At 49.7% G+C, this 24,425-nt stretch overlaps 1 long non-coding RNA gene across 1 annotated transcript; it reads left to right on the plus strand.

Annotated features, from left to right (window-relative positions):
• Window positions 1-231: 231 nt before the first annotated feature.
• LOC109284137 (uncharacterized) lies at window positions 232-22,666 on the plus strand. The gene is made up of 5 exons (XR_002091467.2): window positions 232-718; window positions 5,482-5,641; window positions 9,353-9,498; window positions 17,209-17,382; window positions 18,184-22,666. It is a non-coding gene; the product is annotated as an uncharacterized LOC109284137 (long non-coding RNA).
• The last annotated feature ends 1,759 nt before the right edge of the window (window positions 22,667-24,425 follow it).

The following is a 24,425-nucleotide window of genomic DNA, read 5'->3' on the forward strand; positions in this document are numbered from 1 at the left end:
ACTCTGGATGGGATTGGCCAGGTTGCATACGCCAGCACTCTAGGCCTTAGCAAGTGGGAGTAGCTAGGTACTCAGAAATGAGCAAATGGGAGTAGCTAGGAACTCACTAGCCAACATAGCTGGTCCTTCAGATCAGCCCTGCATGCCTAGTTCTGTTGCCGTCCCATTGAGAAACAGGCTACTGCTTACACCGTCCCATCGCTTCACTGGAGAGCCTGGGCTTCTGCCAGGTCTGGTTGCACAGAGTGAGCCCATGTAACCTAAGGGCAGCAAAATCCAATCTTCACACATCCAAGATGAGTTCTAGCAGCGTCAGAAGGTGGCGAGGCAGTGCCGTGGGTCCCAGCCTGCTGACCTGCTTCTTTTGTGCTCAATTATCCCTCTGCCTGTTGGCAGCAAGTGCCTGACTGCGGGTTCAAAGACATTCAACTCTGTTGAAAAGCTTTGATCACACACCCACACTGGATGGGAGCAAACTCTGCTTCATACGCCCACGCTAGATACAAGCAAACTCTGCTTCTCCACTTAGAAGATGAAAGACCAACCCCACCTGTGAAGTGCCTGGCCAAAGGAGCAGGCCAGGGAGCTGAGAAGCACTTAGCAGCGAGTGTTGGGACAGCTGTGCTTCAGCAGGCAGGAGAGAGCCAGGGCTGCGGGCAGTACTGCGAGCAGGAGCAAGAAAAACTCAGAGCGGAGAGACATGGCTCCAGGACATGAGGTATGTAACACAGGTCTGGTGAGCAGCTGGGATCCCCCATGCTGGGGAGCTTGTGCAAAGCAGGCCTGGGAACGTCCTGCTCCATGGTGTGGGGTTCAGAGCGGGCAGTCACAGTGCGGTAGATATATCCAAGTGTTCAGCCCGGGCCCCAGGGACCACTTTGGCAACAGTGGTCGTGTGTGAGTTGATAGGGATAAGAACTGGCCGACAGTTTCCTCATCTGAGAAGTGGGAGGGTGTTGATGCTTCCCTAGCTCAGCAGAGTGGTGGGAGGTTGGATAAGTAACATGCTAGGAAAGGCTTGGATGAGAGCAGCTTTGCAAGCAATAAATGCTGCTGTGTGAGCACAGTTAAGAAAGAAAACACACTTAGACCCACCCTGTGGTTGCACATGGGGCTCCTCCTGGCTTTTGCTGATAGTTTGAAGCACAGCCCACCCTGACGTGTGCACTGAGAGCCGTGCTGCTTGTGTGCACAGCAGAGGGGGTCTCTGGGAGTGCATGTGTCCATGAAGCACAGTTGGGATTGATCTCCTGGTGCTGCCTACAAGCCCTAACTGAGACAGGGGATCCCACTGCATGAGGGACTTCATGGCGCGCTGTGAGAGATGACTTTGGGTGCCAGCTCTCACAGCAGACAAGCCAGAGGTGGGAGAACAATTGTTCTCTGTCTTGCTTTGTAGATGGGGGATGGAGGCACAGAAGGGCCAAGTGTAAAATGTTCCAAAGCACCTACACAGCCTACATGCCCAAATCCCTGCAGTCAGCTGAGGCCCTTAAACTTAAATCTAAAGATTCTTAAATCACTGAGATATTCCTGACAGTTTTGCTCTAAAACATGGTCCTGGGAGTAATTTACTGTGGGGTCAAAGGAGGCAGGGCATCATCACACAGCCATTCCCCGCTGCTATCTGCCCTGAGTGATTTGCTCAAGGTCACACAGGTCAGGCCCTGCAGACAGGCCAGCGGGGTTGCAGTCTTTTCGCTCACATGCAAGCAGCCCTTGCCCATGTTCACAGCTCCATGTTCAAACCCGTTCTTGTTATCAGAGAGCCTCATTCAGATTCCAGGAGCGCTCCGGTCATTTTGGAGCAGGTGTTCGCTCAGTGACAATACACACGCCAGGCTCCCGCTGCCAAGAGCTATACACAATGAACAGGAGCCCAGCCCAGCTCTGCCCCATTAGGAGGAGAGACCCATTACAGCTGGTCACTTCCACTGTCACACCATAGCATGGCGCACTGGGCCATTGGGCCCTGACTCTGCAAGTCTTGTTTCCCTCTGATAAGGTGCTGTTACATTCCTGATGCTGCGAGGGAGCCGGCTGGTGGCTCTGTTCCCCGCGGGCTGCATGGCTGGTTCGTTTGCATGCCAGTCAGGCCTGGGGATAGTTGAAGTAGCAGTTTCTTTCTTGTAATCACTATGCAGACAGATTAGGATAAATTGCCATACATTCCTCTGGGAGGGGGAACAAGGAGCAATCGTCTCTCAGAAATGCAAAATGGTCCCATGTTCTCTGGCCCGCAGCTCTGGGCTGAGAGCGGGAGACAAGGGTTATCACATCACTTTAAGCATTTGACAGTAACTTCCCCATCCATTAGTGGAAAGGTCAGAAATACAAACCAATCTCCTTGTCATAGAGGGTGCAGCTCCTCAGCCTGTGTTACCTTCTGAGAGAGCCCCTGCCTTATCTCCCCTCCAGCAGGTGGAGCAGAAACAAGGAATGGAAAGGTAGTAGGTCAGAAAAAAGGGCACAGTATAAATAATACTCCCATAACAGCATTTTGCACCTGTGGAGAGCATTGTGTTTGCAAAGTGCTGCATAAACACTGACTCATTATGTCCAGCCGCACGATACCCGTGCCAGCAGTGACAGTGACAGGGAAGGAAAATGATCCACTGAGGGGCACAGAGCTCTGGCAGTCCTTGCTCGCAGCAAGGTAGGTGGCCATGCCTGGCACCAGTGAAGGCCCTAAATCATAGCCAAGAAAGCCTGCGTCTGTCACTTCACATGGTTTCATTAACTAGGCACAGCTTTCTCTCCTCAAAGTACAAGTGTGTTGGACCATCTCTGCAATAAGTCACACCCTGGGTGCCGGCCTGCTGTCTGGTGCCCTTTGTGTTCCCCCGGAAGCTGCTTTTATTTACGTGTTAACACAGGCCAGCCAGTCGCTCAAAGCAGAAAGAGGCAGTCAGTGCTGTTCAGCAGCCGGAGACTGTTTCAGATCAGTTAGTGACCTTGGTAGGCGCATGCAAGGTCATTTCCAATGCAGACAGCAGCCTCCTGAAGTGCAAAGTGGTACCGGAGTCCCTAATGCAATATTACAGCTTTTGCACAGGCATTCTCTTTCTTTCTGTTCTGCCTAGGCTGACGCTGGCCCCATCCCTGCAGCACCTGAATATTGTCAATACATGTACCATCTGTTGCCTGAAATCAAGTCCAGGCAGGAGAAACGTGGCTCCCAAACCCAAGCCAACAGGCTCTCAGAGGCAGAATGATAGAGTCAGCTCTGAAAGCAGCATGTGTTCACATGAGGACTATAGATCCATTTGCCAGGCAAGTGGTGAGTGCTGTGCACTGCAATTAGTGCTGCCTATTGGCAGTATATCCCATGCAGGACGTGTCAGCCTGTTACCTTCATTACTCTCTTTTCCAGCCCTGCCACCCGATTGCTTTTTCTGCCTGCGTGCTATGTCTAGTATTTAAGGGTCCGATCCAAATAGATGTACTTGCAGGCACAGCTCTATTGCAGTTAGAGGGTTATTGATGTAGTTACCCTGACACAGCTCATTGCTACCAGATCTGAGCCTGGAGTTGGGAAGTTGCCTTAGGGCACCACTTAGCACAGTGGGGACTTCCCCATAATATAAGTGTGACATAAGGACGTGGGGGCACAGATGTGTAGACACCTGATTATCAAGTGGAGGGTCCTAGGGGTCTGTCCTGAGGCCAGTTTTGTTCAGTATTTTCATCAATGCTCTGGAAGGTGGGATGAAGTGCACCCTCAGCAAGTTTGCACATGACACCAAGCTGGGGGGGAGTAGTAGACATGCGGGTAGGGTTAGGATTCAGGAAGACCTTGACAAATTGGTGGATTGGAGCAAAAGAAATCTCATGATGTTCAATAAGGAGAAGTACAAAGTCCTGCACTTAGGACAGAACAATCCTACCCACCGGTCCAGGCTGGGGGCTGGCTGGCTGCACAGCAGCTCTGCAGAGACGGACCTGAGGGTTACAATGGGCAATAAACTGAATATGAGCCAACAGTGTGCCCACCCTACTAATGCAGCCCAGGAAGGCTAGCGATATGCTGGTTTGCATTAGTAGGATCATCGCTGGCAGACGGAGGGAAGTGATTCTTCCCCTCTATTGGCACTGTTGATGCCGCATCTGGAGTACAGCATCCAAGTTCTGGGTCCCCCACTACAGAAAGGATGTGGACGCATTGGAGAGAGTCCAGCGAAAATGACTAAGTGGCTGGGGCACATGACTTCTGAGGGACCTGGGCTTATTTAGTCTGGAGAAGAGAAGACTGAGGAGGGATTAAATAGCAACCTTCAAGGACCTGAAGGCAGGTTCAAAAGAAGATGGAGCTGGACTGTTCTCAGTGGGGGCAGATGATGGAACAAGGACCAATGGTCTCAAGCTGCAGCAAGAGAAGTTTAGCTTGGATATTAGGGAGAACTGTCTCACTAGGAGGGTGGTGAAGCACTGGGACAGGTTACCCAGACAGGTGGTGGAAGCTCCATCCTTGGAGGTTTTTAAGACCTAGGTAGAGAAAGCCTGGGCTGGGATGCTGTAGTTGGGGCTGGTCCTGTTTTGAGCAGGGGGTTGGACTACATGTGACCTCCTGAGGTCCCTTCCAACCCGAATTTTCTGATTCTATGACTGGTGCAAATTTGCATGCGTTTGGTGCTCACAGTCTTTTTTGATGATGGGGCCCGTGAATGTATTGTTGACAGCTAGTGAGTGACTTGGCCAGAGGCAACGTGATGCGATCTTGGGAAAGGCCTGATGGTATGGCAGGTGAAGCAGCACCTGCTGAGAGCAAAGAAGGAGATGGATGGCAATATGCTCTCAGACAATTAGTGGCAAGAGAGCAATCAGGCTGGGGAAGCCCATGAAGTTTCAGCTGGAGGAAGGAGACAGAGGATGGGACCTGTGCTTATATCTAATAAGGAGAAGGGCAGTGTAGTAATGTATGATCTTGAAGTATAGTGGAAGGCACCTGGGAGCTGAGAAGGATGGAAATTCAGAGCTTTTTTGTGGACCCAGCCCCAGCAAAGAAGGCAGAACAGGCAGTGCCACCCCTATCGCAGACAGGAAACTGAGGCTGAGAGAAATGAAGGGTCTTTCCAAGGGTTGCACAGTGAGCAGAGGCAGAGCTATCCCAGCACCTTGCCATCCCAGCCCAGAGCTCTAGCCCAGTGCAGACAGGCTGTTGCTTTGGTTAAGGTCCTCAGACTCCTGAGAGCACAAGCCCCCACTGGTAAATTGAAAACCAGGCCCTAGAGAATCAGATGAGCAGCCAGAATCTTGTTGTGCTGCTTGGAGCAACAACCAGACAGTTAATGAGAGCCGTGCAAGAGCTGTTAGCAACAGGTTGGTATCTAGGAGCAGCCATTCAATTAAAATGACAGAAGATAAGAGAAAGCAAGAATCAACAAAGGGCAGTCCAGAGATAAGCCTCCAGCTCCTGGGTGGGTGTGGGGAGGGTGCAACTGTGATTCACACTGAGGACTGTCATTTTGCATTCCCTCCTAGATGAGCCAGATGAAGGTGCAGAGATAGGGATGATGATGGAAGATGCATGGAAGCGCCCTCAGTGCTTGCTCCCACAAGGAGGTGTCTGAAGGCAGATGCTGGCATCGAGTAGCAAGCAAGCAGCTGGCGGTAACAGGCTCTAGCAAAGATAAAACCTAGGGTAAGATCTACTGTTACATGGACTGAAAAGCAGTCTCCTCCAGGGCTTGGAGTGGGGTCCGTCCCATCAAACAGCCCCTCTTCTCCCCTGCTCAGGGTGCTGGCTGCTTCAGGAATGCATTAGGGTGCAAACCTCTGTTTTCCAGACCGCATAGCCAATAGCACTGCAGCTTCCTGCTCTGTTTCCAGCAGGGTCCACATAGTACCACGCAGCTCTTCCATTCACTCCCGACCAAGCGAGCTGCTCGGGTAATCGTACCATGCCCTCCCTGCCCTGCAGCACACCCAACACCTGCCACAGCTGTGTTGCATATGCCGTTAATTACCCTGCTCCCAATTATGCCAATTTGCCTTTCACATTTGGCATGAATCTATTGAAGACTGAGGCAGCAATCCTGTGTGCCTGTGAGGAGTCCTTCTGACTTCCAGGAGAGCTCTGGTTTGAATTGGGATAAATTGGAGGAAGCCCTTGGGCTTGTGCTAAAGATGACTGCAGTGGTCCTGGCTGTGTAACCTGTGACACTCCCTTCCAGAGGAAGAACTCTTAGGGTTATGGCCAGGCCTGGGGAAGCCCTGTTTCCTTTAGGCTCCTCTGGTTTCCTGTTCATGTTCAAGTTGCAAACTTAAATTACAAATTAAGACTCTAGAAGGAGTCAGTTAGGGTAGGATATCCCAGCTAGTTTGGGGTGGGAGGGACTCTCCTGGGAAAACCAGTGTGCCACAGCCTTCTTCTACAAGTGCTCTGGGGACAGTCCCTCTTCCCCATGGTGTTAAAGGTGCCGCTGGCAAAACCGGCCTGTGAGCCGCAGCCAGAACATGGTAGGGGAAGAGGAAAACAGCAAACCATGGCCTGAAAAATCAGATGCAAAAGGAAAAGAAAGTAGAGCGAGCCTGGTGCGAAGAGCACTGCTGGGGACTAGGAGTCATGTAGGTAACCAAGGGCACGTTTTTTAGGTCTGCAACGCTGCGGTTCTCATCCTGCAGCTGGATTTCACTGTAGGCAGATGCAGCAGCGAGCACCTGCAGGGGAGGTGGCCTGTGAAGCTGTGATGCTGGAAGGGGAAGGCATGTTTATGCTGTTACGAGCTTATTGTTCAATGGTAAATTTGCAGTAATTCTAATAATTCCCTGATGCACAGTCCTTGCCTTGGGCCTCCTGCCTGTGCTAGACACTGATTAGTATGCAATGCTAATTGCAACGATGAATATGTATTGTGTAACCACCATTTCTGACTGGCCTCAGGGGGCCACGATGGTCAGTGCTTGGGTACAAGGAACTGCCAAAGTGTTGTGTCCTCAGGGGTGGGAAAGTGTAAGGAGACGGACCACTATTTGTCTTGGGAGGTGCGGTTCAGCTGGCAGGAGCTCTATGCTAAGCTCCATCCATGCCAAAATCCCCTTGGCTGAGCTGTGAGGCTCAGCGTGCAGGGCAGGGCTCTCAGCGTGGGCTGTCATTAACCAAAGGATGCCCCAGCATCGCCCCTGTAAACCTGCAACTCTGAGGATCAACATCCAAAACACCACCTGCCACAAGGAAAATCAGGGACACTGCCAGTGCCTTGCCACTGCAGCCACAGGGAAGGAGTAGGTAAAGTTGCCTCAAGCTCCACTTTAGACTATAGCTGTGAAGTATTGAGAACAGCTCAACCTCCAGCCACCCTCTTTCTTGTGTCCTTAGCTACAAGGAAAACCCAGCTCTGAGCTGTCTGGGGTAGGGACTTTGTCTGTGCATCTGTACAGTGCTTAGCACAGCGGGATCCTCCCTGTGAGTAGGGTTATGGGCACTAATGTCATACCAGTGGCACTGTTAATGTGGCCAAGCACCTGGAAAGCCTATTTCTGGGGGAGAAAAGCAGATTAGCCAGCCACAAGATGACCTGTTCAAGGGTATCCATGTGGAAAGGTCACAGGACAGCTCTGGCTGGAGAGGGAGACTGATAAAGGTAGCTTTATCTGCTTGGCTCTACCCACTGCAGCTTGAATGAACATGCCCAAAACACTGGTGCTGCAGCATTTGCTGTTTCCATGGATAAAGGCACTAGATCACATGGTTTCTCTGCATTTTTCATCACTTCTCTTTTCTTAAGTCTGGGATGGAAGGGTTTTAATTAGCACTGGAGTTTGCAAAGCCAGTGCCTGTATGGGAGTGCTTGTCGGTGAGAGCGGTCGACCCGAAAGCTTGTTAAGAATTTTTTTTCCAACTATTTAAGTCGGTCTAATAAAAGATATCAGATTGACCCAAAGAACCCTCTCCACAACATAGGCAATTACAGGCTTTGCTCTCTGCCTGTACAGTGACAGCAGCTTTCACTTTAGGCCTGCGATTAGATGTGATGCATGTGCAGTGTTTAGGGACGGTCCGTGTTTGTGGTGGTCCCAGGGCTTGCGTTACCTGTGTTGGGTGCCAGGACTGAACAGCAGTCAGCACCTAGGGTAGCAGCGGAAAGTGCCTCCCCCACTCCCTTCTGAGGGGCACTGCCAGATCAATCCACACCAAGAGCAATGGGGAGCATGGGAGCCCAGAAGCAATTTGCTTGGTCCCCTGCTGTTCCCCTTGCCTGCATGAGCTCCCTGTGCATCTCTGCTCCAGCTCCTGACACTGCAGTTATACCTGTGTATTCCTCAGAGTGGAGGATTTCCTTGCCATCTAGTGCCTGTGAGAGCTGGGAACGCTTGAGAAGGGTCATTAGCTTTCACTTAAAGCTAGGGATGCTCAGCATTCAGCCCATGAACCAGATTTGGCCCTCAGAGCTGTGTCTTCTGGCCCGTGAGGCTCCCCAAGGGTGCAGAAGTTTGGTGGTGGGGAAATTGCTGATCCCACATTGGATCCAGCCCATGGATCAGCCCTGCACCACACATCCAGCCGACACAGCTGGAAAGTTGAGCACCACTGCCCTAAGGCATTTAGCAATCTTGAAAATATTATCCCAAGTGTGTGGCTCAATGACCCTCAAACTAGGGACACGGCAGGTTTCCTGAGGGGGAAAAAATTGTGACTGTCTAGGTAAGTGTTCTTCTTCCTTACACCATGTGCACATGATGGATATTTAGGCTTTGGGGCAGGGACAGTATTTTTGCATGGTCCTGTCAGGCATCTTTATAGCCTTGTGATGTCAGTTAAGTAGCATGGTCCAGATGCCTGTTGAAGTGATGTGTTTCATAGCATGTGCAGGTCTCCCATCTTGCTGAATGAAACTACAGGCCCAGGATGTCTCTGGTGCCTTCACTCTGCTGGAGGACCTTTAACAAGGGCTGGAGCTTGGGGGAGGGTGCTTCAGTCAGGCATGAAAAGCCATCAAATGAACCTGAAACCCAAGAGATGCAGATGGCTAAATACAGGCTGACCTTTGGCTTCGCATCTCTAATAATCCATGCTTTTCCTGCCCACGCAACGTGAGCCCTAGCACTGACCCAGCTTCATATTAGGCAAACTGCCGAGGGGATGAGTCACCTTGGACGTGGGAAGCAGATGAAGGGAGCTGCACGTCTCACCTGGTTGCCTGGCGCAGTCAGTCTTGTGTGTGTTTGCACATCTGCAAGATGCTTGCACATCTGCAAGATGCTTAATGGGAACAGCTGCCTGCACAAGCTTGGCTGTGGGTTCTCACTGTGTGGAGTGTGCTTGTGGGAGCACTGTGCCATACACTCACTGACCCCAGAGCGTCCAGCCTTTTATCTGAAATCACCTGCCTCTCTCTGCTGTTCCCTGTAGCGTTGCAGATGTGCTTCTGCTCCATGAATGCAATACAGAATATGAATGGAAACAGGGGGAGCCCCCTTGCACTGGAGAGAGAAGAAAAGGCCCTGATTTCACTGCAGATCATTCATGTGGCTTAAAGAATTTTGCTGAGTGCCCAGGTAAGGTGATTCCTATGGGGTACATGGGTAGATCCAACTCCTTTAGTGAAGTGTGCTTGTTGAAAGTCTCCATCCCAACCCCAGCACAGCCTTCCCTGATGGGGAGGGCAGAAGGGATCCCTGCAGAGAGTTGGTTTGATGAGCTGAGCAGGAATTGCTGCCCTCCTTTCACCACACGCTCATGCCACAGGAGGGCATTGCCTGCTGCATCTGGGATTCAGGACATCAGCAGAATGCATATAACTAGTATTGCCTCCTGAACACAGAGCCAAGGCCAAGTTGATTTGTGCTGTTTGGATTGCTTCCTTGGGCTTATTAGAGGCTTTTTGATAATTGCACTGTCTGTGAAAGGGAAGGGCAATTCGGTCCATTCGTAGGACGTGGCAGGGGAACTCCTCAGACCCTGCAGAATGCAAATATCAAAGAGGGTCTGCGTGAGCAAGGGTCCTCAGTACACAGAGCTGCATTAGTGTACAAGAAAACAACCTTCACTGTTCTTTGCTACTGGGATGCCCTGGTGTGGGTGCTGTGCATTGGTTGTTCATGAAACAAGCCCAGCTAGCATACCTGGTGGGCCTGGGTAGAGGATTGTGCTATGGCACTCCGCTGCTTAGGGCCTAGGGGCCCTACCACCCAGTGTAGCTTGCAAGCTGTAGGTTCCCCCTGGGTTTGTCCTGCTGCTGTGTAATCTCCCACTGTAGGTAAACTAGTGTACACCTTGCCAACTCACTAAGTCAGCATAGGTGGGCTGGGCTCAGTGTGATGTTGCCTTTCAAAAACTCCGCTTTTCTGATTAGTGCTTCTTTTTGCTCCTTTTCTCCTTCTTTGTATTCTAGGCATCAGGCTCTGGGCTTGCATTCTGCCTCTTTGATTTCCTATAACCGCTCCAGTTCTCTGTCTGAAGGGCCACACAGCTCAGCTGTTTGTTTCCCTACCTTTCCTCCTGAGCAACTCTCTTTCCTTTGCAGGTTCACCTTCCACAGCTGCTTGCCCTATCACTTGAAATAGCAGGTCCCACTTTCCAGGTGCACTCAGCTATAATCCTTTTGTTGCCACCAGTGAATGGCTTTTTTCTCTCTGAGTGTTCTCAGGTGACGCATGCACTTGTGTAGCGGTGGGTGTGCTACTCCCCTTCAGCATGGTGTAGACAAGGATGCTGTCAGGCCAGCTAGAACAGCTGGATTTGCTCACTGAGAGCCAGGACCTCAGCTGCTTACTTACCGAGTTTCCTTAGACCTTGTCATGTTTTTGAAAGATCTACAGCTAGAAGTTGCAGGCATCTTATAAATAGCAATGTTCTGTTAGTCACGAGGCTGTACAGTGCTTGGCCTGAGGGGTGCTGAGCCTGGACTGAGATGCTAAGCGCTGTAAAACACAAATAATAAATAATAGGCACGGTCCAAGTCTCAAGAATGACTCCAGCGGGCTGTGCTGTATTAACTTGGGAATAGATCAGCTAAGTCAGAATCAAACAACTCAGATTGGACTTCCAGAAGTGTCTTGGCTGGTCCTCCACGATCAGGTGCACACATGATTTTTTGCCCTATGGTCTGCACACATGCTATGTGAAGTGTGCAGGAGCATGGCTCTTCTCTTGCTTGTTTGCAGGGACCGCTAAAAGGATGGGGAAAATGTCCTGCCCATGCAGCCTGCCTGTTTAACACACAGAGTGCCTCTGCTTTGTAAATTCAGCTCCAATAGCCGCATCTCTAAAGAGGGCTTCCCTCCCTGGCTCCGTGACCTTTGACTGGTTGTGAAGAGGCTGAGAGTGTGTTTCTTGACCTTGGTTAGCTTGTATATTATTTAGAAGAAGTCTGGAGCTGAAAGATAAATTGGCTTTTTATAAACAGACAAGAAAGTATCCCGGCTAATTTATTTTTCCAAGCACTGTGCACCTGCCTGTGGGCTTTGTTTGACCTTCCATCACTGCAATACCTGAGCACTCAGATCAAATTCAGACCAAGAGCATGGACAGTGTTAGAGACCCCAGCTTCTTTTCTCCCTCTCCACAGTAAACACCTGGCTTGTGGGGTATTGGTTGGTCTGCACATGAACTGGTTTGCTTAGGGCTGTAGCTGCAGTGCATGGGTAGGCAGGGTGCGTGGACTGAAAGTGTCATTGCTTCTGGGAGATGAAGTCTTTTTTTGAAGCTGGAGACGCTGCATTTCTTTCTGAAGGCGGCCAGATGCCTCAAAGACATTTTGCTTGTCAGTCCCTTTGTTTCCAACAATAAAGCTGCTCCAGCAAATGAATTCTTTGCATTTCCCAGAGCAAGCCCAGCCCCTGGCTGAGAGCAGCAGAGGTGCATGAGCGGAAGGGCCACGAGGAACCTGTGGGGCTGCTTTGGCTAGGGACAGACATTACACATAAACTGATTTAAGTGATCAGAAACTAGTTTAAACCTGTAACAGAACAGATGTTCAGTGCACATAAACCAGTTTGAAAATGGCTGAAACCAGTTTGCGATAAACCTGGTTGAATGTAGTATCAGACTTAATTAATTTGGCTCAAACCGGTTTATGTAATGTCTGTCCCAGACCCCTTGCTGGTTTAAGATAAAGCGGACTCCCCCAGCATCCCAGCATGCTCTCTGGGCTGGGTAGGGCTGTCCCCGCCCCCTGCTCCCTGGCTGCAGCTCAGGCAGTGACGTGTAGGCTGCTCCCTCCCTCCCCATCACCACTCCCTGCTAAGCAGGAATTCCCCCACCCCCTCTGCCTTGCTGAGAGGTATCTGTGTATTAGCTAGCAGACCACATGCTGGCTCTGGTCCCTGGTGTGACAAAGGCAGAAGCAACAGGTAGCTGGTAATGTTCTCTGTTGTTTTCTTAATGAGGTGATAAACACTGTTATCAATTTCCTGCTGGGGCCTGGCCATGCCCCCTCCCTCAGCTCAGTACTGTGGAAGGGAAGGGAGGGCTGCTCTATCACCCCCTGGCTTCTAGCCTGAGCCATTGCAGGCATGTGCCTACATTTGTATAATGAAAAGGGAATGTCTCTCCACCTCCATATAGGTTCAAGCTTTGCAGGTTAGACTAACCTGGAAAGACTGAATTAATTCAGGCTTAGGCTTTTTGAATGTCTGTCCCTAGCCCTTGAGATTGGGACTCCTAAGCAGGCATTAGCCATAGTGACCTCAGGCCACTTTGGAAAAGGGCACCTCCCCCAGTGAACACTGTCCTTTAACCTAAGTGCATTGCCTTCACTTCAGTCTCGTTGAGCTGGCCTCAACTTTTCCGAATGTTCACACATGCACAGGTCCCATGGGAAATGTGGAAACTCAAGCCTGTGGGAGCTGGAGGGTGTGTGTGTGAAGGGATGAACCTGTGAGGGGAGGAAAGATGCACTCCTTAGCCCAAACCCTTCTCTCAGCAGAGGAAAGAGGCAGTGGTCAGTAGCCAGGTTGCCTTCTTGGCACCGAGTCTGAGGCTTGCATTGTGGTTCTGCTATGAGTGTCTTGTTTGCTTGTGGTGCATCCTTCCCTGTGCCTTCATTCCCCGTATTTCAACTGGGAATAACTGCATTGCCATTCCACTGGGAAGCTGAGGAGATGGACACATTACCGCCTTTGAGATGCTCAGTGATGATGATGCTGGGACCAGCCATGGCTCACAGGGCACATACAAGTCAATGGAGCTACTCTGGAATCTGCCCCAGGGTAGCCGCTGCTGGCGCAACAGAGCTTGTCTTCATTTCATTGCTTTCCCTGGGCTTCTATTTCCAGATCAGTGGGGAGAATGGAGAACCACACAGTTTTCCACTTAATTAGGATCCAGCAGCAAAGTCCACAATTATGCTCTAGTATTTTTAGCAGCAGCTGATTACAAGCTGCAGCGGCTCGGCAGTGCCTCTTCTAAATGCATGTACATTAGGAACGGCTGCTTCTGGGTGGAAAGAAGGGGAACGGCACAGAGCATTTACTTAGCATATAAACCAGCATGAGCTCAGCCTTGGAACCAGGGAGATCAGCAAATGGTCAAAAACAAACAAAACCCAGCACAGCTGCACTTTGAATAGCTGCGGTGAGTGACACGTGCGGCTCCGTTCTCAGTAACCCGCTGCTGGTCCAGGGATGTGGGCACTGCAGGGCCCTCTCACCCCATGTTTCATGCATGGATAATTAAGAAGCAGCATTGAGTGAGCCAGGCTTTTTCCACCACCATCCAAAAGAAATTTTCCAGGTGAGAGCTTTCTTCGTTGGTGCTCTTGGGTTTAATTCTGCATTGCTGAATTACACCCTGCCCCTGCCTCTCACGTATAGGCAGTTTCCACTACTAGGTGACCCCAGTATCCGTTCTATCTGCAGGTACAATGAGAAAATGGCTCTGCTCAGCACTGGGTGCTTGCCCTGTGTTAATCTCTTTGAATTTTCCCCAATTGCTCATTCCAGTCTGGAGTAAGGAGCAGGCCTGCTGGTGAGGTGTTTGCTGCTGATTCAGAGCCGTGGTGCAAGAGGGAAGTCTGGGGATTGCTGGATGGCTGTCCAACATGTTGACAGATTAAAAGATATGTGGCAAAGTCAGTCAGTCAGCAGTGCTCGGTAGCGGTGTGGGTGAAAAGCTCTATTTGTGAGCGGCAAACCTTCCCGCACTGGCGGCAGGTCCACTTTTCAGATGGAGGTTGAAGCACACTTTGCTTTCTGGCTTGCTCCTCGTCCTCAGCCTGGGTTCTCTGATGGCTCTCTAGAGTGACTGCACCTGCTCTGGTCTGGCTTCTCCAGGCTGAGCAGCTGAGGGCAGGGTTCTCCCAGTTGTCAGTGGAAATGTTGAATTTCTTGAGACCTTGCTTGACCTGGTCACTGTAGCAGACCTTTGGCCTTTCTCTGTGTCATGGGTGGTTCTTGAGTTGGTCAAAGAGCACGGCCTTTGACAGACAATCTTGAGCCTTGATCTCCACGTGTGCCAGCCAGCAATGCCTGTGAACATCCAGCATAGTCTGCACAGACTGTAGGCCAGTCCTCTCAAGGATCCCGTTCTTGATGATTCATAGATTCATAGATGTTAGGGTTGGAAGGGACCTCAATAGATCATCGAGTCCCACCCCTACATAGGCAGGAAAGAGTGCTGGGTTTAGATGACCCCAGCTAGATGCCTATCTAACCTCCTCTTGAAGAACCCCAGGGTAGGGGAGAGCACCACCTCCCTTGGGAGCCCGTTCCAGACCTTGGCCACTTGAACTGTGAAGAAGTTCTTCCTAATGTCCAGTCTAAATCTGCTCTCTGCTAGCTTGTGGCCATTATTTCTTGTAACCCCCAGGGGTGCCTTGGTGAGTAAAGCCTCACCAATGCCCTTCTGTGCCCCCGTGATGAACTTATAGGCAGCCACAAGGTCGCCTCTCAACCTTCTCTTGCAGAGGATGAAGAGGTCCAGGTGCCCCAGTCTCTCCTCATAGGGCTTGGCTTGCAAGCCCTTAACCATACGTGTGGCCCTTCTCTGGACCCTCTCCAGGTTATCCACATCCCTCTTGAAGTGTGGCACCCAAAATTGCACGCAGTACTCCAACTGCGGTCTGACCAGCACCCGATAGAGGGGAAGTATCACCTCCTTGGTTCTGTTCGTCATGCATCTGCTGATGCACGATAAAGTGCCATTGGCTTTCCTAATGACTTCATCACAGTGACGACTCATGTTCATCTTGGAGTCCACTAGGACTCCAAGATCCCTTTCCGCTTCCGTGCCACCAAGGAGGTCATTTCCTAGGCAGTAGGTATGCTGGACATTTTTCCTCCCTAGGTGCAGCACTTTGCATTTCTCCTTGTTGAATTGCATTCTGTTGTTTTCTGCCCATACGTCCAACCTGTCCAGGTCTGCTTGTAGTTGTTCCCTGCCCTCTGGTGCACCCACTTCTCCCCACAGTTTTGTGTCACCCGCAAACTTGGACAGAGTACACTTCACTCCCTCGTCCAAATCGCTGATGAAGACATTGAAGAGTATCGGTCCAAGGACCGAGCCCTGCGGGACCCCACTGCCCACACCCTTCCAGGTCAATACTGACCCATCCACTACGACTCTCTGGGTGCGACCCTCTAGCCAATTCGCCACCCACCGGACCATGTAGTCATCCAAGTCACAGCCTCTTAACTTGTTCACCAGTATGGTGTGGGATACCATATCGAAGGCCTTCCTGAAGTCTAAGTAAACAACGTCAACCCCTACTCCTGCGTCCAGGTGTTTTGTAACCTGGTCATAAAAAGAGACTAGATTAGTCAGGCACGATCTGCTTGCTACGAACCCGTGCTGGTTTCCCCTCAGCATAATTTTTCCTGCTGGGCTCTCACAAATGTGAGCCTTGATAATTTTTTCAAAGATTTTGCCAATAATGGAGGTGAGAGTGACTGGCCTATAGTTGTCTGGGTCCTCCTTCCTCCCCTTCTTGAAAATGGGGACCACATTGGCCCTTTTCCAGTCCTCCGGGACCTGGCCCGTGTGCCACGAGTGTTCAAATATTCCCGCCAGTGGCTGTGCAGTGACGTCGGCCAGTGCCTTCAGTACCCTCAGATGGAGCTCATCCAGGCCTGCTGACTTAAATGCATTCAGTTCCTCCAAGTGCCTCTGCACCATCTCAGGGTCTACGCTTGGTAGTCTGGCACCCTGCTGCCGCCTCTCTACAATCCCAGTGAGAGACTTGTCTTGCCCCTCGCTTAGGAACACTGAGGCAAAGAACTCGTTGAGGAGTTCAGCCTTGTCCCCCTGTCCGTCACCAATTGCTTATGCCCATCTAGTAGGGGTCCTATTCCACCCTGGGCCTTCCTTTTACTCCCTATATATCTAAAAAACAATTTTTTGTTATCCTTAACTTGGGATGCCATCCTCAGCTCCATGGTAGCTTTGGCCCGTCTAACTGCCTCTCTACAAGCGCGAGCAGAGGAGGTATACTCCTCTTTAGTAGTCTTTCCCTGTTTCCACTTTTTATATGCCCCGCTTTTTGCCCGTAGGCTGCTCTGGGTTTCTCTGGTCAGCCAAGGAAGCCTCTTGGCCCCTTTCCCCCTTTTTCCCTGCATTGGGATTGTCTCCCTCTGTGCCTGAAGGATCATTTCCTTAAGGCACAGCCACCCGTCCTGGGCTTCCATCTCTTCAAAACTCTTACTTTGCAGTGCGTCCTTGACTAAATGCCTGAGTTCATTGAAATCAGCTTTTCTAAAGTCTAGCACTTTCACCCTACCTGTTGGTCCTTGAGTGACTTCCACCCTATCTGTTGGTCCTCGAGTGACTCCAAGGATTTTTCTGAGATTGCGAAAGTGGAAGCTGTTCAATCTCCACTCCTGGTTTGAGTACATGACCCAGCTTTCACAGCCATAAAGTGGGGTACTGAGACACGCCTGATGGATGGACACCTTTGTGTTCAGGGTTAGCAGCTTGTTGCAGAAGACTGCACACACTAGCAAACCAGACCGGTCAAAGCTCTGCTCTAACCCAACACCCCTAGCTCCCTAGGCTTCAATCTAGCACTGGCTGTGGCCAAGAGCTGCAGCAGACTAGCCATTTATTTCAGTCCTAAGAGCCCAAGCGGAAGGAGCTCTCTCCTCCTACCCACCGGTTAACAGGGATGGTGTGACTGCAGAGAGCTCTGCTTGCCTTCAGTTCCTCACCCAGAGTGCCCCCAGAGCACAAACTCAGAATTGGCTGATAGTGAAGCTGCCTAGGGAAGGAAGGATGCTATCCCCTGTAGCAAGTTAAGGATTTTACTCTGTGCTGCTGATTTTACCTTGATTGAGGGTCCTGGTTTGATTCTATGATGGGAGACAAGAAAGAAGCAAACTGAACAAACTTCAGGGAAGTCCTTCCTTCTCCGATGCATTGAAGCCTCAGGACAGGCCCCAGAGACACTTTCCCAGGGACTGGATGATTGACCTGCGCTCTGGGACTGCGCTGCCAGCTGACACCAAACTGTAAGTGGGGCTTAGTGAATGGGGAAGGGCAGATATGACTTGGGTGCTCATGAGCTGCATGTTTCTGACCTATAAAGTTCCTGGGCTGGGTGCTTTATTTGTAATGCATGGCTATACATAATTGCTGAGAGGGTGTTGTGCCCCTTTGCCCCTTTTCTATTGTTTCACATGGACTTGGCACTTGAAAGGGGAAATCACACATAGGGAAGAGCTCAGAACCACTAGGCCAACGATTCTCAACCTTTTTAGAGACAAGGCACCTCTCATTAGACTCAAGGAAGTCCTTGGAAAATGCCAGTTCTTACTTTTCACTTATTTCTGGACTACCGAAAAATACTAAAAGTCTTTCTTCTGTTGCAAAGAACTCAACAATGCTCACGACAGATCAGGATGCTTTTGACACTTCTATTTGAAACCCCTGGGTTAATTTTGTCAGTCATGTGTAGGTGTTTGCACCCATACCAGTGCCAATATTGTTTGGCATCCTGTGGCACCCTTCAAAGCATTTCACAGCACCCCAGAGTCACTGCATTAGGTGGTGGTTTGAACCTACGGCATATCTTCATTTCAGGGGCCCCTAGTTGTTTGAGCCCAGTCCTTGTTGCTGCCAGCAGCTCTTGACTGAAATGCTACATTTATGTGGATAATGAGATCAACCCCCAGTTGCATTAGATGGGAGGTTATTAAAGCTCGGGAGTGCTGTATGTCACGCTGCTTCAGAGACTAACCGTGAAGAGTTGGGAAGAAACTGGCCTTATCAGCAGGTGGCTCCATAATTGACCATTTGTATCTGTTCTGTAGCTTCTGGAAATGGCTATTTAGTTAGAGAAAGAAGACAGGAAAAGAAGGACCAGAAGTCTGATTCAGTACGACCGTTGTCGTGACATGCTGCCAAATCACTTTCCCTGGGCATGATGGATGTCCTAGCTGCACGAGCAGCAATTTGTATCGGCTCTGGCAAGTGTCACAGATGTTCTTCAAGGGAATTGAGAGCTTTCTGGGGAAGGATCAATGTACTGTAGCAATTGCTCATAAGTGTAATGCAGCGTGTTAGGCTTCCTCCCCTAGCCACGATCTGACTGCTGCTTTTGATTATTTCTTGCTGTAAAGAGGAAGGTTTTTTGCAGAAATAAAGCATCGGCTTTGCTCCAGCACTAATTGCCCATTACAGTCAATTGTGACCTCTTATAGTCGCCTGCCAGGAACATCATGCCTCAAACGCTACCTCCTGCTGTTCAGGAAACATAAATGAGAGTTTTCAGAGCAGGCCTCAGCCACAGAGGATTTAAGTGCAATATGTTAATTAAATATCAGTGGATAGCCCTGCTAAGGCTCTTTAAAATACAAGTTCCAAATCATCAACTCTGCTGCTAAAAATACAACTCAAGTTTCTAAAGTAATAGACATGCAATTAGGTCTTATTTGAATAAGAGCTTGAAGAGACTATTCAAGTTCCTGAATTGTTTATAATGAGCAATACAGCACAATGGCATGTAATGGCCCTTTCTCATATTAAATTATTGTTCCATAGGTTATCGATTACTGTTGAACTGAAGTGGTTTTATCAAGTGTCTAATCTGAACTGAAATGCATAAAATTCCTAGCACGTAAGCCCATTAACCAATTCAAGAAATGCCTTGCCGTTAGCTGGAGGTTGCTTACCTGCCTGTGTGGATGTGGGCATGCCTTCCAGCTGTCTGGCAGTGCTTGGTGTGAACCCAGTGAAAAATGAAGGGTTTGCTGCAGAAAATCTCAGCAGGACTGAGCAGAACTTCCCCAGAGGTTTCAGATGTTTTTTATAACACAAAAGGGTGTTTTCAGTTTTACCCTTTGGAAAAGTTTCTGGTCTTCATTTTTCTGCATCCAAAATGACATTTTTTTTTTTGTAAAAAGTTTCAGTTAGGAGGCAGGCACTTTTTAACCAAGAAAAAAAAATAGCCTGTGGCTTTTACCCAAGGTCTGTGTGAAACCTGATGCTATGTGCAATGCAGTTGCCTGGTAATGGAACAGAGCAGTAGCATAGCACGATTCATCAGCAACGTGCTTCATGAATGTTTAGAGTCTAATTGAAGATCAAAGGCAGGAAAAGATGCCAGTTGACTTCATTGGGATTTGAATCAGGCCTCGGACACTTATTCTTAGCAGGTCCCTTTGGGGTAGGTAAACGTTACTTACCTCATCTCTTAAATAGGATGCATAGTGAATGTGGGGTCTTTGCAGAACTTGGTTGCAATTTGCATCTCTGTGGTATAATGGATGTGGAGTTTTTGCATAGCTTGTTTGCATCTGTGTCATTAACCATGACCCAGAACCATTGCTTACTCATCAGTCATCTCCCTTGGGCTAGCAGAGTTAGCTAGAGTAGGATGGACTCATGCATACCTCATGAATAGAGGTACTCTGCCAGACTGCTGGGGTAGGGGCATGCTACCAAGTGGGCAGCAGACCTGTACTCTGTGATATTATAAATGGCCAGGGTATGGGCAGGAAAACATGTGTGAGCCTGGGAGGGCCTTCATTTCAGTTTCCCCCTGCCTGGGCCCTAATGAGGTAGAGGAGCAAAGGGCTTGGATTCTATTTCACCAAATGTACCTTTGAGAAATAAAGGAAGAGAGTGGTTTCATGACCCCATCACAAAGCCTCTTCATTTCTAGAGTCCCTTATTTCCCCAGGGAAACCCTGTGGCTCAGAGGAGACCCCTTGGTAGATTCACAGAGGAAGGAGAACACCTCAGAACAAGTGGTGCACTTCTAGCACCTCCTAGCACTTGGATCTGTGAGTGGAGAAGGCTGGGAGGCACTGGGGGAGTAAAGCTGAGATGTTGAATGCTCTGGGGAAGTAGGGGGAACTAGCAGGGTCTCATCAGTGAAATGGGGGGCAGAAGGGAACCATTGCTAGAATGGATTCCTCAAGGCCCGGGGCTGCCCCACAAAGTAAGGTAGGGAAAGGCAGAAGGAAGACAGCTAGGTTTCCTCATTCTTCACTCACTTCATATTGGAGCTGGGGTCCAGGCTAGCTGGTGCCACCATCTCCACTTCGTCACCATGTCACCTCACCTACGTGGCTGCACTGCACAAGCTGCCTTGTCCTTATGGCTTCAGTGAACTGGACACACACTCCAGATCAGGCAGAAACAAACTTCCTATGGCCTAAAAACACTGAATGGATCCAGACCGTGCCATGACAAGAAACATAAAACCTGCCAATGCATCTCCACCACCCCCACAATAACTACACCCCACAACAAAGCTATCACCATTCCTGGATCTTACAGCTGCACCTTCAGAAATGTAATCTATCTCCTCCAGTGCACTAAATGCCCTGATGGAAAATCTGTGGGAGAAACCAAACAACAACTGTGCACCAGAATGAATGCACACCGGAAATCTATCAAAGACAAGAATACTCAATTACCTGTGTTGGCACATTTCTCAGAAGAAAACCACTTTCTCTCTAATTTCTCAGTTCTGATCCTCAAAGTGAATTTACAAAACACCTTTCACAGACGAGCCTATGAACTTCACTCCATCAATCTACTGGATACAAAAAATCATGGACTAAATATAGACATTGGATTTACGACACATTATAACCTGCTTAAGGAGGAACATTTTGTGTTGGTCCGCACCTGTAGGGAGCGAACTAGGAAAGCCAAGGCTGCAACAGAACTCACACTGGCTACACGAATCAAGGACAATAAAAAGTCCTTCTTCAGATATGTGGGGAGTCGGAAGAAAAACAAGGGCAGCATTGAACCGCTGCTAAACCAATTGGGGCAGCTGACAACTGACACCCAGGAAAAGGCCGATCTGCTTACTGAATACTTTGTGTCAGTTTTTCACCAGCCCAAAGGGACCACCCTGCCTAACATGATGCGAGATGACCAGGGTGAGGGTGAATATATGCCCACCACTGGCAGAGATCTTGTGAGGGAGCATCTTGAAAGGCTGGACACCCACAAATCAGCTGGTCTGGATAGATTGCACCCAAGAGTGCTAAAGGAACTGGCAGACATCATAGCATGACCACTGGCAAGGATATTCGAGAACTTGTGGCGCTCAGGCAAAGTACCTGAAGATTGGAAGAGGGCCAATGTGATGCCTATCTTCAAGAAAGTGGGGAAAGAAGATCCAGGAAATTACAGGCCAGTCAGTTTGACTTGAATCCCTGGAAAGTTCTTGGAAAAAATTATCAAAGAAACTGTTCTCGACAGGCACACAGAAGGTAACATTCTGAGGGATAGCCAGGGTTTGTTGCGGGTAGATCTTGCCTGACCAATCTCATTTCCTTCTATGACCAGATGACGTATCAGCTGGACAAAAGGGAAGAGGTTGATGTCATATATTTGGACTTTAAAAAAGCCTTTGACCTGGTGTCTCATGATGTCCTCATGGAAAAATTAGGTAACTGTGGCCTTGACTACACTATGGTCTGATGGCTGGGGAACTGGCTCTAAGGTCGGACCCAGAGAATGGTAGTTGATGGAACCGAATCAACATGGCACTCGGTGACCAGTGATGTCCCCCACAGCTCTGTTCTTGGACCTGTACTCTTTAATGTCTTTATAAATGATCTGGACACTGGTGTCAGATGTGGACTGGCCAAGTTTGCTGATGACACCAAACTCTGGGGAAGAGTCTCCACACTTGAGGATAGGCTGGTGATCCAGGCCAACCTCAATAGATTTGTAAGGTAGGCAGTTGAAAACCTGATGGCATTCAAGACAGAGAAATGCAAGGTGTTCCACCTCGGGGAAAAAAACCCACATCACACTTCTAGACTTGGCATGCTACACTCATTAGCACCATGACTGAAAGAGACTTGGGGGTCATGACTGACCACAAGATGAACAAGCATCGATGCGATACTGCAGCCTGCAAAGAGAACAAAACTCTGACTTGCACCTACTGATGCATCTTGAGCAAGACCCAGGATGTCCTCCTCCCACTGTACTTGGCCTCAGGGAGGCCGCAGCTGGAGTACTGCATCCAGTTCTGGGCTCCATAATTTAGGAAGGATGTGGAGAAGCTTGAAAGAGTCCACACACATGATCAGAGGGCAAAAAAAAAGGCCTTATGAAGAGAGGCTGCAAGCCATGGGACTCCAGCCTGGAGAAGCGCAGGCTCAGAGGTGACTTCGTGGCAGTTTATAAGTACATAGGGGTGTGCATCAGGATCTGGGGGAACACCTGTTCACCAGGGGATGACGAGGTTCAATGGTCACAAACACCTGCAAGACCGTTTTAGGCTGGACATAAAGAAAAACTTCTTTACTGTCCGAGCCCCCAAGGCCTGGACAGACTCCCCCCAGAGGTGGTGCAAGCACCTACTCTGGACACTTTTAAGAAACATTTGGGTGCTTATCTTACTGGGATCCTTTGACCCCAGCTGACTTCCTGCCCTTTGGGCAGGGGGCTGGACCTGATGATCTTACAAGGTCCCTTCCCACCCTAATATCTATGAATCTAACATATGACTCCCCAGGTAATCTCTCTACCTTTTACCATAGATTCATAGATGTTAGGGTCAGAAGGGACCTCAATAGATCATCGAGTCCGACCCCCTGCATAGGCAGGAAAGAGTGCTGGGTCTAGATGACCCCAGCTAGATGCCTATCTAACCTCCTCTTAAAGACCCCCAGGGTAGGGGAGAGCACCACCTCCCTTGGGAGCCCGTTCCAGACCTTGGCCACTCGAACCGTGAAGAAGTTCTTCCTAATGTCCAATCTAAATCTGCTCTCTGCTAGCTTGTGGCCATTATTTCTTGTAACCCCCGGGGGTGCCTTGGTGAATAAAACCTCACCAATTCCCTTCTGTGCCCCCGTGATGAACTTACAGGCAGCCACAAGGTCGCCTCTCAACCTTCTCTTGTGGAGGCTGAAGAGGTCCAGGTGCCCCAGTCTCTCCTCATAGGGCTTGGCCTGCAAGCCCTTAACCATACGTGTGGCCCTTCTCTGGACCCTCTCCAGGTTCTCCACATCTCTCTTGAAGTGCGGCACCCAAAACTGCACGCAGTACTCCAACTGTGGTCTGACCAGCACCCGATAGAGGGGAAGTATCACCTCCTTGGATCTGTTCGTCATGCATCTGCTGATGCACGATAAAGTGCCATTAGCTTTTCTGATGGCTTCATCACACTGACAACTCATGTTCATCTTGGAGTCCACTAGGACTCCAAAATCCCTTTCCACTTCCGTGCCACCCAGCAGGTCATTCCCTAAGCAGTAGGTGTGCTGGACATTTTTCCTCTCTAGGTGCAGCACTTTGCATTTCTCCTTGTTGAATTGCATTCTGTTGTTTTCCGCCCATACGTCCAACCTGTCCAGGTCTGCTTGTAGCTGTTCCCTGCCCTCCGGCGTGTCCACTTCTCCCCACAGTTTTGTGTCAGTTCCATTCATTCCCCTTCTCCCCCACATCTGTCTCTCACCCATTGACTCCCTCAATTTACATTATTTACTAGGAAGAGCACAGACCAACTGGAGATGCTTCCTCATCCTGACGAAGGATACCTATACCCGCAAGCTTTTAAAGAAGAATTTTTCCAACTATTTGAGTTGGTCTAATAAAAGATATTGGCTTTACCCAAAGTACCTCGTCTGCCCAAATCAATGCTGACACCTACTGATAGGAAAGAGAAGCAGGGAAGTAGGACATGCCTCTCTCTTATGTGCATGCTGCCTTTTAGTTGCAAATGCACAGGGGAACTGCAATGTAAAACTGCCTGTTGGAAAAATCTTCTCTGGGCCCATGCCTGAATGAACAAGGGCTAAGGCCTCTGGAATAGACTCCCCCCAGAGGTGGTGCAGGTACTAAGGAGAGGTTTAGCTGTGTTTTTATGTTGACTGTGCTTTGCAAGCCTTGTAAGCAGACTACAAGAGGGAAGCACTGCACAGGAGGAGGCAGGGGACTTGTGTATCCAAGATTTTACTCAAATTTGTATTAAAAGAGTAGCTTTTCCTGGTTTCAGCCAAGGCAGGGGTGGAAGTGCCAGGCTGTGCCAAGGCTGGCTGGCCTCATAGCCCTTCATGGCTCCAAGCCCTCTACC

The sequence above is a fragment of the Alligator mississippiensis genome, chromosome 7, assembly GCF_030867095.1.
Source record: "Alligator mississippiensis isolate rAllMis1 chromosome 7, rAllMis1, whole genome shotgun sequence".
Lineage (NCBI taxonomy): Eukaryota > Metazoa > Chordata > Crocodylia > Alligatoridae > Alligator > Alligator mississippiensis.